The sequence below is a fragment of the Pristiophorus japonicus genome, unplaced genomic scaffold (assembly GCF_044704955.1).
Source record: "Pristiophorus japonicus isolate sPriJap1 unplaced genomic scaffold, sPriJap1.hap1 HAP1_SCAFFOLD_29, whole genome shotgun sequence".
Taxonomy (NCBI): domain Eukaryota; kingdom Metazoa; phylum Chordata; class Chondrichthyes; family Pristiophoridae; genus Pristiophorus; species Pristiophorus japonicus.
The window spans coordinates 1,989,313-2,002,276 of NW_027252668.1; positions in this window are offsets into that span (position 1 = coordinate 1,989,313).

Genomic DNA, 12,964 nt, shown 5'->3' on the forward strand with positions numbered 1-12,964 from the left:
GGTCATTGAGTATATTTAAGGTGGAGATAGACAGATTTTTGAACGATAAGGGTTATGGAGAGCGGGCAGGGAAGTGGAGCTGAGTCCATTATCAGATCAGCCATGATCTTATTGAATGGCAGAGCAGGCTCGAGGGGTCAAATAGCCGACTCCTGCTCCTATTTCTTACGTTCTTATGAAGTGATCGTGCACCCTGCCACGTGGAGCATTGCTGCCCCCCCCCCCTGCTGGCCATGTGGTGATCCTGCATCCTGCCACGTGGAGCATTGCTGCCCCTGCTGGCCATGTGGTGATCCTGCACCCTGCCACGTAGAGCATTGCTGCCCCTGTTGGCCATAAGGTGATCGTGCACCCTGCACGTGGAGCATTGCTGCCCCCCCTGCTGGCCATGTGGTGATCCTGCACCCTGCCACGTAGAGCATTGCTGTCCCTGCTGGCCATGAGGTGATCGTGCACCCTGCATGTGGAGCATTGCTGCCCCTGCTGACCATGAGGTGATCCTGCACCCTGCCATGTGGAGCATTGCTGCCCCTGCTGGCCATGAGGTGATCCTGCACCCTGCCACATGGAGCATTGTTGCCCCTGCTGGCCATGAGGTGATCCTGCACCCTGCACGTGTAGCATTGCTGCCCCTGCTGGCCATGAGGTAATCCTGCACCCTGCCAAATGGAGCATTGCTGCCCCTGCTGGCCATGAGGTGATCCTGCACCCTGCACGTGGAGCATTGCTGCCCCTGCTGGCCATGAGGTAATCCTGCACCCTGCCAAATGGAGCATTGCTGCCCCTGCTGGCCATGTGGTGATCCTGCACCCTGCCACCCACTCACCCACCTAGTGAGGTCCCTTCTTAAAGGGGAACCGCAGCTAGAATCCTCAACTGGTGAAGGTTGAGGTCTCCCCTCTCATGCAGTCAGCGTCGGTTCAACAACACAGGGGACTGCTAAAAATACAGGAACCCTTCCCTCTTTGTGCTCCCCCTCCGTTCCTGCCCTCTGCTGGTTTACCAGCACCCCTGGTCAATGCATTAACTTTCTTCCCCCACACAGAGCCAAGTATTTAAAGGAGCAACAGCTATTTAGATTGCTTTGTCATGGCAAGGCAATACTGATATGGCAATATATGTTCATGAGAGAGGGGGTGAGGGATTGAGAGGGAGAGAGACAGAGAGACAGAAAGAGAGAGAGAGAGGGAGAGACAGAGAGAGAGAGAGAGAGGGAGAGACAGAGAGAGAGGGAGAGACAGAGACAGAGAGAGGGAGAGACAGAGCGAGAGGGAGAGACAGAGAGAGAGGGAGAGACAGAGACAGAGAGAGGGAGAGACAGAGAGAGAGGGAGAGACAGAGAGAGGGAGAGAGAGGGAGAGACAGAGCGAGAGGGAGAGACAGAGAGAGAGGGAGAGACAGAGACAGAGAGAGGGAGAGACAGAGAGAGAGGGAGAGACAGAGAGAGGGAGAAACAGAGAGAGGGAGGGAGAGCGGGAGAGACAGAGAGAGGGAGAGACAGAGAGAGGGAGAGAGAGAGAGCGGGAGAGCGGGAGAGTGAGGGAGAGGGAGAGAGAGACAGATCGAGCGAGACAGACAGAAAGGAAGTCAGAGAGACAGAGACACACAGAGAGAGACAGAGAGAAATAGAGAGAGACAGGGAGAGAGTCAGAGAGATAGAGATAGAGAGACAAACAGAGAGAGAAATAAAGAGAGAGAGACAGAGAGAGAGAAATAAAGAGAGACAGACAGATAGAGAGAGAGTCAGAGAGACAGAGAGAGAGATAGACGGGGAGAGTCCCCGCTGTGTTGTGTCAATGACCATATCATTAACCTCCCCCCAGAGGATTTGATTTCCCCCTCCCCCCCCCAAGCACACTTGGTTAAAAGTGCCATGCCATTTCCATGGTGCCCTTTGAAGAAGGCCCAGGGACTGCCGGCCCGCCTGGTCCCGGGGGGAGGGGAGGTTACTGAGCAGCGAGGGCCCGAAACTATTGTGATATATTCTTACAACAGCACTAACAAACACACTCTACAGATGGTCCAACTGTCATCATATGGCTTTTCCACAGGACCCGTTTATTGTATTTACATCAGCAGTTTCATTACATCGGTTGTCAACTAGGTGGAGCAGTGGTCCACTAGGGGGCAATCTATCACACTTCTCCCTCCTTAATAGAGAAGTAATCATAACCAAACAATCTCCATACATAACTTGCATGGTAATACACAACAAAAGATATGGGGCTAGAACCTCCAATTTTTTTGCTTGCTTAACGCCCACTTAATGCCCATTTTACTGCTGAAATGACGTATAATGCCCAGATATCGCCTATTTTGGAACAAAATGGAAACTGACGGGCTATTGTAGGAGACTTATCACCAAGCGTTATTTTCCCAATGGGCTTAACGCCGAGAAAAAATATTACTGCCCGCCCACTTTTTTGGGGCGGTATGAGCAGAATGGGCAAATCCAACACCCATATTATCGCCCAGCGTTACTTTCCTCATGGAATTAACGCCGAGATTCAATATTAACGCCCGGTGACTGTTTTTTGTCGTAAAGAGCATATTTACCCAAACTAGCGGCCATGGAGATCGCCCATTGTCAGTTTCACCACCTCGCACACATATCGGCCTCAATATCACTCGCTCAAAAAACCGCCCACACAAAGTGGAACTAACTGGGATGAATCACAGCGTTATGGACACCATGTTGTAGATCACATGTTGCATCCTTTAAAAGGCTGCTGTGCTTCAACCTCGGCGGAGTTCGGATGTACTCTGCAGGTCGTTGGAGTTGAGGTGAACATCTCTAAAAAACATCGTGACCACACTGTGACCGATTGGAATTGAAGAGATGTGTTCGTCGGGACATTCCTTGTTTGTGGCTAGACAGAGAGCTACAGCAATGAGGCCTGTCCTTTCTCACCCTCTCTTGGTGACCAATTACATGCAGCAGACTTGACATTGCGAAGGAACGCTGCGTTGCATTATGTGCCCAATGTACGAAGTGACAGACAGATGAGGAGGCCAAGACGTTACACCCCCCTCAAGCACACAGAGAAGCATTCTTACCTCAACTTGCCCGACAGCACCTGCCTTCAGAGACTGCACTTCGACAAAGAGGTTATCACTGAGGTATGCCAGCTGATAAGAGCAGACCTGCAGCCTGCCAGCACCATCAGTCGAGGTCGAAGTCACCGCGGCACTGTCGTTCTATGCCTCCGGTTCTTTTCAGGCCACAACTGGCGACATTTGCGGACTTTCTCAGCATGCCACACATCGCTGCATTAGACAGGTCACTGAAGCCCTGTACACATGCATGAGGGACTTGATCAGCTCCCCTATGACCAGGGAGGCACAGAGTGAGAGGGCTCCAGGTTTCTCCAGAATTGCAAACTTCCCCAAGGTGCAGGGAGCAATAGACTGTACGCACATCGTGATGCGGGCACCTTTTCAGGATGCTGAGGTTTTCAGGAACCGCGAGGGATTCCACTCCCTGAATGTCCAGCTGGTTGTCGACCACCAGCAAATTATACTGGCAGTGAATGCTCAATTTCTGGGCAGCATCCCTGATGCTCACATCCTGTGTGAGAGCACTGTATCTGACTTGTTTAACAATCAGCCACAAGGTCAATGCTGGATGCTTGGGGACAAAGGATATGGTCTCACCACCTGGCTGATGACCCCCTGCGTGACACCCACACCGAGGCCGAGAGGCGATACAACGAGAGCCATAGAGCAACTCACAATATCGTGGAGAAAACCATTGGTGTGTTGAATCAGCACTTGAGATGCCTGGACCACTCAGGATATGAGCTCCAATACCATCCTGAGCAGGTAGCTCAATTCGTGGTAGTGTGCTCCATGCTACACAACTTGGCTATCAGGAGGGGACAAGAATTGCCTGATGAGTCTGACAGTCCACCTCACCAGAGAGAGGAAGAGAGGGACGAGGAGGCGGGCGCTGACATTGGGCCAGACAATCAAGCTGATGCTGAAGCCATGCCCCCGCACCCCTGTAGACCGCATGAAAAGGCCCATGGTGGCATGATAGCTGCAAGAGCCTTACGTCAGGAGCTCATCAATGATCGCTTTGCCTGAAAGAATGTTGGTGTTATTTCCATGGCTGACACACTGCTAGGTGTGCAGGTCATACATCAATGGTGGGCATCACCTTGGTGACTGTTAAAGTTTACGTTGATTGACGTTAAGTGTGACTATATCCTTTGATGTTAAGGAATCACCAGCGTGTAATGGTACAGCTATCTGAGCCAACGTGCTGCAAGGTTTTGTTAAATAAAAAACATTTAAACTGAACATTAGGCTGAAATCATCAGTATTTCTGCACAAACCAACCCTTACTTCAAGCCGCCTGGCCGAGGAGGTCCTCAGGCGATGATTCATTGGGGGTCGGGGTGGGGGGTGATGACCGAAGCGCTGCTTGGACGGATATGGGAGAGAAGATCCCAAGGTGGGATGCAAGATGTTGCTGCTGGCTCTCATATGTGGTTGGCAATGGGGGTGTGTCACCTTGGGGTGCAGTGCAGTGCTCCGCAACCACTGGAAGCCCTCTGCCACCAGTGTTCCTGGCTACCAGCTCCAGGGCCTCCACCATCCCTTCCATGTTCTATCTTATTTGTTGGACAAAAACTCGGTGCCAACTATGTTCTTGCTGCGTAGTGGGCTTTTTGCTGCTGGTGAATCTCCCTCGTGCCTCCTACAACAGCCAAACAAGCACACACCACAGCCACACACGCTTTCAGTGCCTCTGAGCTCCCTCTCTCTGTCTCCTCTTCTGCGCATTTCATGGTGACCCTTGACCTCTAAAATTGTGGGAATGGAGTGTTGCCATGCCGTTGCTAAGAACGGCCACACTTTACGGCAGAAGGTCAGAAAAATTTAATGCTACCGCCCATTTGATACCGCTCGCGGTAACGCCTATTTTCAAAAATGTAAACTAGGTGTTTTGAGAATGGGCGAAAAGCCAGCGATCTGAAAACCCCTTTTTTAACAGCCACGCCGAAATAACGCCCATTTTTGGCCGATAAGCTCAAAAGTGGAGGTTCTAGCCCATGGACTTATTTTTCCATATTTACAAATCAATTTTAATCACTTGTTTTCTGTTTTGAAGATGATACCTTCTTTCTCGAACAGAACTTTCCAAACTTGATGTCGAACTGAGACTCATTCTAGGCTGATCCTGAGGAGTTTTTCTCCAAGGGCAGTCCTTGATCGATCTGTGGACTCTCTACAACTTCAGACTGTTTGTCTGCCTGACTCGCACTCAGATGTAAATTGTGACTTTCTCTTGGACTTGTTTCTAGTACATCTGATGTAGGATTTGCTACTGGTACTCTACTTGTAACAAGACTATCTGACTCATCAGAAATAGTCGAATCATTCCTACTTTCAACTCCTTCCACATCTGTAGGTAAAATATGATCAATGTGAACAAACTTAACCTTTCCATGGTTGGAAGAAGGGACCCAGTGTAACGTAGTCAAGTTTGCTGACAATACAAAGATGGGAGGAAAAGCAATGTGTGAGGAGGAAGGCCAATGGAATGTTGGCCTTTATTGCAAAGGGGATGGAGTATAAAATCAGGGAAGTCTTGCTACAGCTATATAAAGTATTGGTGAGGCTACACCTGGAATACTGCGTGCATTTTGGTTTCCATATTTGCGAAAGGATGTACATGCTTTGGAGGCAGTTCAGAGAAGGTTCATTAGGTTGATTCCGGGGATCTGAGATGACTTGGAATTCAAAAGAATGAGAGGTGATCTTATCGAAACGTTATGAGGGGGCTTGACAAGGTGGATGCAGAGAGGATGTTTCCACTGATGGGGGAGACTAGAACTAGAGGGCATGATTTTAGAATAAAGGGCCGCCCACTTAAAACTGAGATGAGGAGAAATTTCTTCTCTCAGAGGGTTCTTAATCTGTGGAATTCGCTGCCTCAGAGAGCTGTGGAAGCTGGGACATTGAATAAATTTAAAACAGAAATAGACAGTTCCTTAAAAGATAAGGGGATAAGGGGTTATGGGGAGTGGGTGGAGAAGTGGAGCTGAGTCCATGATCAGATCAGCCATGATCTTATTAAATGGCGGAGCAGGCTCGAGGGGCAGTATAGCCCACTCCTGTTTCTATTTCTTATGTTCTTATGTAAACATCTTGATCAAATGTGTGCGAGGGCCACATATCTTCACTACTCTTCCTGGTAACCACTTTAAACATTTATAGTGATGGTTCTTCACTCTCACCTTCTGATTCAATTTCACAATTCTCTCTTTTACTCCACCTCCATCATGATTATCTTTCTGTCTTAATTGTTTCTCTTCTACTGACTGACAAGTTTGGCTTTAACAACGAGAACCTGGTTCGTGGCTGTCGTTTGAGAAAGAACTCTACTGGTGTTCTACCAGTAGTTGTATGAGGAGTATTATGATAGGTAATTAGAAATGACAACTGCCGTTTCTTTGGATTTGGATCCAACATTTACTTGATGAGGGCAGGTTTTACAATTTGTACTGTGCGCTCTGCTGCACCATTTGAAGCAGGGTGGTATGGTGGAACTTTGGTATGTTTTATACCGTTTCTGCTCACCAATGTGCAAATTGTTCTGAACAAAATTGCGGTCCATTATCAGACACAATTTCTTCTGGGAGGCCATATGAAGAAAACAATCTTCACAAATTGTCTATTGTTTTACTTGTTATTTTCCGCATCAGAAACACCTCTACCCACTTTGAATGACTCACAATGAACAATTGTTGTCCTTCTAGCTCAGCAAAATCTATATGTAACCTTTGCCACATACTGGGTGGCCATTTCCATGGCTGTAATGGTACTGATGGTGGTTTCTTGCTTACTGATTGACATGTTGTATACTGACTAACGATGTACTCTATATCTTTATCTAAACCTGGCCACCATAAGTAACTGCGTGCAAAACTCTTGGTCCTGGACCTGATGGCTTGCATCCTAGGGTCCTAAAAGAAGTGTCTGCAGAGATAGTGGATGTATTGGTTGTAATCTACCAAAATTCTCTGGATTCTGGGGAGGTTCCAGCGGATTGGAAAACTGCAAATGTAACGCCCCGATTTAAAAAGGAGGCAGACAGAAAGCAGGAAACTATAGACCGGTTAGCCTAACATCTGTCATTGGGAAAATGCTGGAGTCCATTATTAAGGAAGCAGTAGCGGGACATTTGGAAAAGCGTGATTCAATCAAGCAGAGTCAGCATGGTTTTATGAAAGGGAAATCACGTTTGATAAATTTGCTGGAGTTCTTTGAGGATGTAACGGGCAGGGTGGATAAGGGAGAACCAGTGGATGCAGAGAGTATATTTCCAATCATAGGGGAAACTAAAACTAGGGGGCATAGTCTCAAAATAAGAGGCCACCCATTTAAAACTGAAATGAGGAGGAATTTCTTCTCTCAGAGGGTTGTAAATCTATGGAATTCTCTGCCCCAGAGAGCTGTGGAAGCCGGGACATTGAATATATTTAAGGCGGAGATAGACAGATTTTTGAGCAATAAGGGAATAAAGGGTTAGGGGGAGCGGGCAGGGAAGTGGAGCTGAGTCCATGATCAGATCAGCCATCATCTTATTAAATGGCGGAGAAGGCTAGAGGGGTCAAATGGCCTACACCTGCTCTTATTTCTTGTGTTCTATTCCTAGGTGCTGGTCATGAAGATCTCCTAATAATTTGGACCTGTATTTATTTGGGATAACTACTCTTGCACCCCACATCATGCAATCTTTATCTGCTGATAATTCATCCCTACGAACAAAGTATGGATGAATATTTTTCTCTGATACCTGGTTTGGCCATCCATTTGCTATGTAATCATACATTTTTGAGATAACTGGGTCACGTTTGGTTGCTCTACCAATCTCTTCAGCTGTGACTGGCAGCTCATCAATGTGTGAAAAATAGAACACTTCTTCCCTATTGGGTGTGTTAAGTCCTGACTCTAATGTACTGACTTACACGAGACACATGCTGAAGTCAAGCTCACTCAGGACCTGCACCTTTAATTCCAGCTCTCCAGTGCTGCACTTGCCTGAGACCTCTCTTTATATACCTCAGTGGGACAGGTATGGAGTGTCTCCTGCAAGTGCACCCCTGGTGGTAAGGTATGCTTATTGTTACAGGTCATATCCAGTTACAGTCATGTATAGCATGGTAAGATACAGTTATATACAGTAATGTGAGATACATGATATCACCCTCCCCCAAGGTCTTATTGCCTTTATAGATTCAGTCTCTCAGGTGGTCTGTGCTCTCGCATGGAGCGTCTTAGTTGTGGTTCAGTTGTTTGCCTTGGTGCCTGTTTTTCGTTCGGTGTGATTGCTGGTATCTCGCCTGCGTTGCCTGTTTCGTTCGGTGTGATTACTGGTATCTCGCCTGGGCTGTCTGTTGAGACTGCCCTTTCCTCAGGTTGTTCCACCTGTGTGTCCACCAGGTGTGGTGTGAGTTCCACATTGTAGTCTGCCTCTGGTTCTTCAGTGTTATCAGTGAATCTAATTTTTACTTGGTCTACATGCCTCCGGCAGGTTTGGTCATTGTCCATTTGTACAACCAGTAGCCTGTTTCCCTCTTTGTTACTGTCCCCGCAAGCCATTTGGGACCCTGGCCATAGTTTAGCACAAACACTTTGTCCCCTATCTCATTCCACCTCCCCCTCGAATTTCGGTCATGGTACTCAGTTAGCTTTTGACGCTTAGCCTCAACAATTTCATGCATGTCTGGGAGGATTAATGAGAGCCGAGTCTTTAAGGTTCGTTTCATCAATAGTTGCGCAGGGGGAACCCCAGTCAACGAATGCGGACGGGATCTGTATGCCAGCAGCAGTCGCGACAGGCGTGGGACCTTAGATTCTGAGCATGTCTTGTTTAATGATCTGCACTGCTCGCTCCACCTGGCCATTGGAGGCCGGCTTGAAAGGTGCCGTCTTAACGTGATTTATACCGTGGTCAACTATAAAATCGTGAAATTCTGCGCTGGTGAAGCACGCACCATTATCACTGACCAATATGTCAGGAATGCCATGCGTTGCAAACATGGTTCTAAGGCTCTCCACAGTGATGGAGGTGGTGCTCGAGTTTAAAATGGTGCACTCGATCCATTTTGAAAATGCATCAACGACTACGAGGAACATTTTTCCCATGAATGGGCCCGCATAGTCTACATGCACCCGCGACCACGGTTTGGTGGGCCAGGGCCAGTGGCTTAGGGGGGCCTCCCTGGGGGCATTACTGAGTTGGGCACAAATGGTGCACCGACGGACACAGAGCTCCAAGTCCGTGTCAATGCCAGGCCACCAGACATGAGATCTGGCTATGGCCTTCATAAGGACGATCCCCGGGTGCTCACGATGGAGCTCCCGGACAAACGCCTCCCTGCCTTGTAAGGGCATAACTACTCGGCTACCCCACATCAGGCAGTCTGCCTGTAGTGAGAGTTCATGCATGCACCTATGTAAGGGTTTGACCTCCTCGGGGCAGGCATTGCGAGCCTCTGCCCAGTCACCGGTTAAAACTCATCTTTTAACGAGAGATAACGTGGGGTCACTGGTCATCTAGGCTCTGATTTGGCGAGCCGTCATGGGCGAACCTGGATTCAAAGGCATTGATTGCCATGACCATCTCAAGTCCTGTTCATCAGACCCTTCTGTGGTCGCCAGGGGTAGCCTGCTGAGCGCGTTGGCACAGTTGTCTGTGCCTTATCGTGTAGTCGTAAGCCGCCAGCATGAGTGCCCACCGCTGAATGATCGCCGAGGCGTTGGCGTTTATTGCCTTGCACTCGGGTAGTAGGGACGTGAGGGATTTGTGGTCGGTTTCTAACGCAAACTTGGCCCCGAAAAGGTATTGGTGCATCTTTTTGACACCGTACACGCACGCGAGCGCCTCTTTCTCAACCATACCGTACCCTCGCTCCGCCCGCGAAAGTGACCTGGAGGCATAAGCAACGGGCTGCAATTTACCCGCATCATTGACGTGCTGTAATACGCACCCGACCCCGTACGCTGACGCATCGCACGTAAGGACTAACTTTTTACCTGGGTCAAAAAAGGCTAAAACACTCTTGGAACATAGAAGGTTGTGTGCCTTGTTGAAGGCGCGTTCTTGGGCGTCCGCCCAAAACCAATTGCACCCCTTTCTGAGTAGCACATGGAGAGGCTCCAGCAGCGAGCTCAAGTTCTGCATAAAGTTCCCAAAGTAATTGAGTAGCCCGAGAAAGGCGCGCAGTTCCGAGACATTCCGGGGTCTGGGTGCCAGGCGAATCGCTTCGGTTTTGGATTCGGTTGGGCGGATTCCATCAGCGACAGTCCTTCTGCCCAAAAATTCAACTTCAGGCGCGAGAAATAGACACTTGGATTTCTTAACTCTGAGGCCTACCCGATCCAATCCACTTAATACTTCCTCAAGATTGCGGAGATGAGAGTCGGTGTCCCTGCCCGTGATGAGTATGTCATCTTGAAACACCACCGTCCCCGGGATGGACTTGAGCAGACTCTCCATGTTGCGTTGGAATATGGCAGCTGCCGACCTGATGCTGAATGGGCATCGATTGTACACAAAAAGGCCTCGATGTGTGTTGATGGAGCTGAGTAGCTTAGACTCTTCGGTCAGTTCTTCCGTCATATACGCAGATGTGAGGTCAAGTTTCGAGAAAAGTTTTCCTCCAGCCAACGTGGCAAATAGGTCCTCCACTCTGGGCAGCGGGTACTGGTCCTGTAGGGAGACTCTGTTTATGGTAGACTTGTAATCCCCACAGATTCGCACGGATCCATCAGGCTTCATGACGGGGACGATGGGACTTGCCCAGTCGCTGAATTCCACGGGAGAAATTATGCCTTCCTGCAGAAGCCGGTCCAGTTCGTTTTCAATCTTTTCCCTCATCACATAAGGCACAGCTCGAGCCTTGTGATGGACCGGTCTGGCATTCTGTGTGATGTAGATTCTAACTTTAGCCCCTTTGAAGGTGCCCACACCTGGCTGAAAGAGATGTTCAAAACGGCTTAGAACTGTTGAGCAGGAGGTCTGTTCCTTTGACGACATGGCGTGAACATCATCCCATTTCCAACAGGGCTGGGAGATCCCCGGGGACAATCCACAGGGAAAGTCGGTTCACCGTCCCTTTGGGTGTGACTGAGAACATGGCGCTGCCAAGGACTGGTACGATTTCTTTAGTATAGGTCCTTAGTTTGGTGTCGATCCTTGTGAGTTTTGGTCTGTTGCTTTTGTGCGGCCACAGCTGTTCAAATTGTTGAACGCTCATGAGGGATTGACTGGCCCCCGTGTCCAGTTCCATGTTGACGGGTATCCCGTTGAGTAGAACCCTCATCATAATTGGAGGCGTCTTGGTGTAAGAACAGTGGACATTGATCGTGTTAACCCGCTTACCTTGGCGTCCCGTGCACTGTTCCAACCGTCTTCTGGTCCGCTTTCCGACCCTTCCGATTCATATACCAGCCGAGCTGCTGTTTTTCTGCACATGCGAGCCAGATGCCCTGGTAGTTGCAGTTTCTGCAAACGGCATGCTGAAATCGACACGCCCTGGTTGAGTGCCTTCCCCCACATCTCCAACACAGACCGTTTCCATTGTTTCCGAAGGATGAGCTGCGTCTGGCTGATCTCCCTTGAGCTTCTCTCAATCTGTTGTTGATTGCTCGCATTGTGGGTTGATGAGGTGTGATCGGTCGTTCATGTGGCCCTTGATTTTGATGGCTTCTGGCGCCACTGTCTGCTGTTGAAGGCCTGCTCTCCTGCCTTTGTCTGTGTGTGGGGGGTAGCGGTTTGTTTCACAATGTGAACCCCTTGTTCCGATGTTTCGTTAGTTGTCGTACCCGAAGTATAGATCAGCCTCGTTTCTTCTTCGCCTGCCAAGAATGTCTGTGCGACCAATGCTGCTGCCTCTAGAGTCAAGTTCTTAGTCTCTATAAGCTTTCGGAATATGTCTGCGTGGCCTATTCCTTCAATAAAAAAGTCTCTCAGTATTTCTCTCCTTAGTTCATCGGGGAACTCACATGAACTAGCCAGCCTCCAAAGTTCCGCCATGAAGTCGGGTATGCTTTGGCCCACACAGCGTCTGTAGTTGTAGAACCTGTGTCTGGCCATGTGTAGGCTGCTCGCTGGCTTCAGGTAGTCTCTCACCAGTGTGCTCAACTCCTCAAACAACTTGCTTGCTGGTTTCTCGGGTGCCAGCAGGTCCTTCATTAAAGCGTATGTTTTCGAGCCACAGCTGGTCAAGAGATGGGCTCTTCTCTTGTCTGCCTTATCGTCGCCCAACCAGTCTTTGGTCACAAAGCTTTGCTGGAGCCTTTCGATAAAGTCATCCCAATTGTCTCCAGTATTGTATTTCTCATCTGAGCTGTTGGTAGCCATTCTGTGGATTCTGTGATCCCGTAACTCGTCGCCACTGTTAAGTCCTGACTCTAATGTACTGACTTACATGAGACACATGCTGAAGTCAAGGTCACTCAGGACCTGCACCTTTAATTCCAGCTCTCCAGTGCTGCACTTGCCTGAGACCTTCCTTTATATACCTCAGTGGGACAGGTATGGAGTGTTTCCTGCAAGTGCACCCCTGATGGTAAGGTATGCTTATTGTTACAGGTCATATCCAGTTACAGTCATGTATAGCATGGTAAGATACAGTTATATACAGTAATGTGAGATACATGACAGGATGTAACTTGTGATGAGGATGGCAACCTTGACATAGCATTAGCATCACTGTGATCAGCTGATCGTCTGTACTCAATGTCATATGTATATGCTGACAAAATCAAAGGCCATCTCTGCATTCAGGCTGAAGCTAAGGTTGGAACTGGGGACTTTGGATAGAGGATTGCTGTCAGGGGCTTATGGTCAGTAATGATGGTAAACGTACGACCATACAAGTATCTGTGGAATGTTTTGACCCCAAATATCAATGCCAAAGCTTTTCTTTCTATCTGCGCATAATTA